Source organism: Oryctolagus cuniculus, chromosome 9 (genome assembly GCF_051225735.1).
Source record: "Oryctolagus cuniculus isolate XC-2025 breed Fujian yellow rabbit chromosome 9, ASM5122573v1, whole genome shotgun sequence".
Taxonomy (NCBI): Eukaryota; Metazoa; Chordata; class Mammalia; order Lagomorpha; family Leporidae; genus Oryctolagus; species Oryctolagus cuniculus.
The window spans coordinates 74903555-74910276 of NC_142875.1; the positions used below are offsets into that span (position 1 = coordinate 74903555).

General features: G+C 42.7%; 1 pseudogene; it reads right to left on the bottom strand.

Annotated features, from left to right (window-relative positions):
- Positions 1–2371: 2371 nt before the first annotated feature.
- On the bottom strand, positions 2372–3846 carry LOC100354571 (phosphatidylinositol transfer protein beta isoform pseudogene; annotated as a pseudogene).
- Positions 3847–6722: the final 2876 nt, after the last annotated feature.

Sequence of the window (6722 nt, forward strand, 5' to 3'; positions counted from 1 at the left end):
GAGGAAGAAACTCAGAACTATAGAGACAGTAAAATGCTCAGGGTTTGCCAAGCATCCAGGGAACTGGGGACAGTGGGAGGGATGAATACTTGAAACGGAAGGGATGTGAGGCCCGTGAGTCCATGACATACATCTGTGGCAATAGATGTGATGATAAATGCATGACAGGGGCCCAGCATGGTGGTGCAGTGGGTAAGCCTTGCCTGCATTGCCTGCACCCCATATTGCAATACTGGAGTGCTGGTTTGAGTCACAGCTGCTGAGCTTCTGATCTAGCTCCCAGCTAATGTGCCTGAGAAAGCAGCAGAAGATGGCCTTAGTACTTGTGCACCTGCCACCCACATGAAATGCTTGGGTGGAATTCCTGGCTCCCGGATCTTGGCTTCAGCTTGGCACAGCTCCTGACACTGTGGCTATTTGGGGAGTGAATCAGAGGATGGAGGAGCTTCTCTCTCTCTCTTTGAAACAGACTGCCTTTCAAATAAACAATAAATCTTTAGAAAAAGAAACATATGATTACTGATGCCATAGACAGGAGTGTCAATTGGTAAAGTCAACAACAGGAGTCACTGTGCACTTACTCCTCATGTAGGATCTCTATCCTTAATGTGCTGTACATTGAGATTTAATGCTATAACGAGTACTCAAACAATATATTTCACTTTGTGTTTCTGTGGGGGTGCAAACTGTTGAAATCCTTACTTAATGCATACTAAACTGATCCTCTGTAAAAAAAAAAAAAAAAAAAAAAAAAAGAAAGAAATTATCAATTCCCAACTTGACTCTCACTGGGATTAAACATGACAATAGGTCTGCTCTGATTTCATCATCATTTAAAAAAAAATCATCTATTATTTTTCACTTTATGTTTCTGTGTGGGAGCAAACTGTTGAAATCCATACTTAATGTATACTAAGCTGATCTTCTGTATATTAAGATAATTGAAAATGAATCTTGATGTGAATGGAAGGGGAGAGGGAGTGGGAAAGGGGAGGGTTGTGGGTGGGAGGGACGGTATGGGGGGGAAGCCATTGTAATCCATAAGTCGTACTTTGGAAAATTATATGCATTAAATAAAAGTTTTAAAAAAAAAAGAAAAGAAAAAGAAACATATGACATACATTGCTGGAGCCCAGAAAGCTGTGCATCACAGAGTGAACTTCAATACCTCAGTGTGAATTATGGATTTAGTTATTAATAATGGATCAGTGACTGGTGCATATTCAGAACCTGTATCAGGTATAGAAGAGAGGTTTGCTCACTTTAAATACGCTGTGGTTCTAGCAACCCAGGACCAGGCTGGCCAGCACCTCACCCCTCTTCTGTATCCTGCAGGAAATATGCAGGAGACCCTGGATTACCCAGTGCTCCCTGCCCTGGTTCCCCATAGGGGAGAGGGCAACAAGAGGAAGAGGAGGAAGGTTCCTCCTCACTGATGTGGCCTGGTTGCTGTGGTTGATATAAGGGACACAGACCAGACAGTGGAGACAGGAGGGGAGGCAGAGCAACATCTGTGACCACAGAGGATGGGAAGTAGGTTGCCCAGAGCTCTTTTCATGGAGCGGCAGAAGTGGCAGGAAGCAGCACCACAAGTGGGCTGAGGCTGCTAGAATCCAGCTCATGTTCCCTTGTTCCACTGGACTTCATTTACAGACCATAAATTGCAATATAAAATTAAAAATATTCAAGATGCTGACCACAAAGCATCATTCAAGTGTGAGGATTCAGTAGAAAGTGGGGCCCTGTGTTAGCTGTATTGGTCACATATCCATGGAAACAGGCCTAGCTCCTCAAGACAGAATCGTGGCAGCAGCACAGTCTACGGGAACCTTGAGAAGGAGTGAGTGTAAGCAATGGGAAGTGGAACCACACAGCATGAACTAAGTCAAGGAGCAAAGGCAGAGGTAGTAGGATGGGCAAAGGCTATCACCAAGCTAGGACTCCTGGAGAGAAAACCCCGGGCCCTGCTCTCATAGGGTGGGATTCAGCGTACCAAGATTTGCAGTGTTCATGGAAATGTGATGGCAATTGTGTTCAAACTGGATCACTGGTGACAGTCTCACCTCAGTCCTTTCTGCTAGTCTTCTAGCTCTTGAGTGAATGCGACTTGCAAAGGCTCTCTTTGTTTCTGAAAGCTCTGGGATGTGCTTGACACATGGGAAGTGCTCAACAAATGTCAGCTCAATGAATCAATAAGCACCCACACACGTTCAAACATCACATTCCAGGTAATTTAGTCTAGTTAATATTCTGCTTGCTTTAACACTTAGTACTATGAAAATATTTCTTTTTACCCACTTGCTAAATTATGGAGTTCAGTAAAATTCAGCAGGTTGATCTAGGAAAATAATTGTTATTTCTTTTTTTTTTTGCATTTCTGTGAAATTTATTTTCTGTTTAAATTTCATTTACTTTGTTTTACTGTAATTTACACAAGAGAATGCCAAGTAAACTAGGTATTTTACGTTCACCACACATTCCCTCAAGTCTCCACAGTTGCTAGGAAAACATTAAAATCCATGTGCTGGGCTCTCATTTGCATGTGCACCCAGGCTCCCAATGATCCTACAGATGCCAGTGACAGTTAAGTTCATGATAAGGAGAGGGCTAGACTCTTCATTTCACAAAACCAGCAATGACCTCCCTCACGCAAACCTCTGCAGACGATGACTATGCGCTGACGGAACCCATCTTACATCAGTGCCCAGAGAGCACGCCTGGGGCTTCATCCTGAGTGCACGGAGGATGTGAAGTGCGGCGGCCTTCCTGGAGGAGGACAACAGGGTCCTTGTCTGACTCCCAGCTGCCACTCCATGGGGACACAGGCCAGGCAACCTGTGCGTGTGCGAACATCACCAGCCCACGTCTGGCAGACGCCGACACTGCAAGACTCTGGTCAGATTCCTCTTCACTCCTCACTGGCTGCACTTGTTCCCCTCACTTGACCTTGATTGCATAAACAGTTTGATTTTGTCTCTGACCCTAAAGGGGACTCATCTAGACATCAGCAGCTGACGTGCCTCAGACGGAACCCTTCTTACCCATTGTTTCTAGTTCTTTTTGAGTTTCATCTTCCGTTCTCCTAATGTCTTCCATTGTCAGATCAATCCACTTGTCAATCCAACAAAAAAGCTGGCGATGAAAGTTTGTAAATATCCTTTTTTCTTGTTTCTGAATGAAGTTCTCTGCTTTGCTTTGCATCCCCCACCACTTGAACTTGATGGTCACCAGCTTATAGGCTCACATCTGAGGACAGTCAGGCTTGTTTGCCAGCTCCTTCTTCCAGTTGGGTCCCAAAGGGCCTCTCTTGGTCTTGACTGACTGGACTAATGCTGGATCTTCATCAGCTTTGTAGTCTGCTGGTTCAACTTGATTTCGATCTGCAATATCTATGTGGACAATTTCGACTGTTTTCCACGTGTTTGGATCTAAACCATGTACGTTTTCTAATGTTCCCAAGTCTGGTTTGTGTCATGTTTCAATTTTAATGACGAAATCATCTTTCATATATTCATTGTTGCAATTGTTCTACAGCAGGGGTAGCTGTTCCAGGCTTTTTCATGAAACACCAAGGAACCCTCGGGAGCAATCATCCTCACGAAAGCAGGAACTTTGCTCTTCAGATGGTAAATTTTATGTGTATGTTGTCTCTTTTCTCCATCTTCCTCATACAGTTCATTCTTTAAGACTTCAATTCCTTCTCCACCACCAGTCTCATTCTTACTAGCTTCTGCAACAGAGTAAAGCTGTCCAACCTGATACTCCTGGACTGAACATGGCAAGCCCACCCGGAATTCCTTAATGAGCACCATCTTCCTGGAACCCCCTTCGCAGCTGCCGCCGCTACCGCCACCGCCACTGCCACCTGGAAAAGAATTGTTGTTTCAAATGTTATTTTTATAGGAGGTGATTCCTTCTGAGAACCAAAAAATAAAAAACAAATACACAAATGCCAATTTTGGAATCTTTTGGGATGGGCATCCCAAAATGAAACGAGTGTTACATTAACAAAATTACAAGGGATTACCTGTCATGGTTATTTGGCATCAAATTGTATGGTGTTTTACATTATTTATACAAAGCTAGAAGCCTTTTTGGAGGACTTGTTCTATAATCCATTTGTAAAATATTTATTTATTTGAAAGGTAGAGAGAGAGAGAGTGAGAGAGACCTCATATCTGCTGATTTTTCACTCCCCAGATGGCAGCAATGGCTAGGGCATGGCCAGGCCAAAGCCAGGAGCCAGGAGTTTCTTCCATGTCTTCCATATGGGTTCGGGAGCCTGAGAACTTGGGCCACTCTGCTGCTTTCCCAGATACATAAGCAGAGAGCTGGATAGGAAGAGGAACAGCCAGGATTTGAACCAGTGCCCATATGAGATGCCAGTGTTGCATGTGGCAGTTTTACCAGCTACACCACAGTGCCTGCCCTGGTCAATACTTTTTTTCATATGGATGACCTCTGCCACAAGTCTGTGTCTTTGGAGGCTGTACACTGTCTGAAGGTCTTTGGATGTGACAACAGCGTCCAAGATACTACATTCCACCCTGAAGTGCTTAGGTTTGATACCTGGTTCTGTTCCTGACTCCAGTTTCGTGCTAATGCAGACGCTGGGAGGCAGCAGTAATGGCTCATTTGGTAGTGTCTACCATCTACACTGGATACTGGGGTTTAGTCTCTGTCTCTTGCCTCTGGCCTTAGCCAGGGTATATTCTCAGCTTTGTGGAGGTAGCCAGTAGAAGGAAGCTCACTCTCTATCTTTGTCTCTTAATTGCAGAAATTTTTTAAAAAATTAACAAATGAACTGAAGAACAAAATTTCTGCCATTTCTAGAGCTAGACTAATCTGATGGCATTTGAGTCTTTGCTTTAAATAAAAATATTCTTTAATCTCTATGTGAACATCAGCATATTGATGAAAGCCCAAATGTACTAGTATCAGTATAAATATTGCCTTTGTTTAAAAGATGGTGTATTTGACAAATAACATGCTTAAAATTTAAGAAAAAAGGGATGTCAAATTTCTTGAAATATTTAAAAATAGGAAATAATTTTGATCAAACAGCACACCAAAAGAGAATGTCATCATTTCTGGAATGAAGTTCCATACAATTACCTATGTTTGTTTCTTGACATAAGTTACCAAATTGCAGAAACATATTTATATTCCCATAAGGAAAACATTAAACCATTAGCTTTAAATACAACACTGAATTCCATCAATTTACAAACTATACACAACATGATGAAGTTATCTATAATCTACGAATCTTCAAAAACATTTAAACAGCTCTAAGGATACTTTAATTCCTTTATTATATGCTGACTTCTCTGATTTGCCCAAATGTGGGGAATTTGACTGTATAATTTGTAATGGTGTTGGACTGCATTCACCTTTTCCCAAGAATAAAAAATTGAGATATTTGATTTCATTGTCAGTTCAAAGAAGTGAGTCCTGGCACGTCATCCATTTGTCCCACGTGTTTGTCATAAGGAAGATAGCACACTCATTAAAGATAATTTAATAAAGAAACTGTTTACAGTAATGAGCTGTGCTGAGGAAGCCAGTGAGGGAAGACACACCCCAGGACTTCGAATAGTAAGAAGCTCTTTACCATCCTTAACCTAGGGGGAAAGTAGCTTCAAATCCAGAAGGAAATGTTGCTGCTGCTTTAGGTGTAGCTGTGGTCAGATAAGAGGGCTGTCTGACAGGTGATCTGCCGTTTGGTAGCATGACACAGCCACTGCCAACCTACAGCCTGACAAATGTTACCCAGTTCATAAATACTTCATTTAATTCTCATTCCACATAGGTATCTCCTGCTAAGCTTTTTAATGGGCTAAATCCAAGTTGCAGTCAGATAGAGCCTATGTAATTTATGGATTTCATCCCCCCAGGGCAGAAAGCAGCATGGAGAGTAGTAGCAGGAAAATGAAGGGACAATGGAAAATCTCTTGCAAGCTCAAAATACATTTTGTTAAAGATATTTTACCTTACAACAAACTAAAAATCTTCCCTGAAGCACATTTCCTTTTAAAAAATATACTGGCAGGGCTGGGTCTGTAGTGTAATGTGTTAAGCCACCAGCTGTAGTGCCAGCATCCCATAAGGGCATTGGTTCAAGACCTGGCTGCTCCACTTCCAATCCAGCTCTCTGCTATGGCCTGGGAAAGCAGTAGAAGATGGCCCAAGTGCTTGGGCCCCTGCAACCATGTGGGAGACCCTTAGGAAGCTCCTGGCTCCTGGCTTCGGATTGGTGAAGCTCTGGCTGTTGCGGCCAATTGGAGAGTGAACCAGCGGATGGAAGACCTCTCTCTCTCTCTCTCTGTCTCTCTCTATCTCTCTCTCTGCCTCTCCTTCTCTCTCTGTGTAACTCTGATTTTCAAATTAAGAAATAAATCTTTAGAAAAATATACTGACATGATTAGAGACCATGACTGACATTCGGGCTGAATTTTTTCAGCCGCATTTATACCTTTCCTCTCTTTTTTCACAAATATTACAATATTTCCCTGTATAAAGAAGAGGTAATGCTAGACTTGCTCTGAGTTTTTTAAAACTATTTTCAAAACAGTCATTTTTAGGGGGCTGGCGTTGTGACACAGTGGGTTAATGCCCTGGCCTGAAGTGCCGGCATAGCATATGGGCACTGGTTCGAGACCTGGCTGCTCCACTTCTGATCCAGCTCTCTGCTATGGCCTGGGAAAGCAGTAGAAGATGCC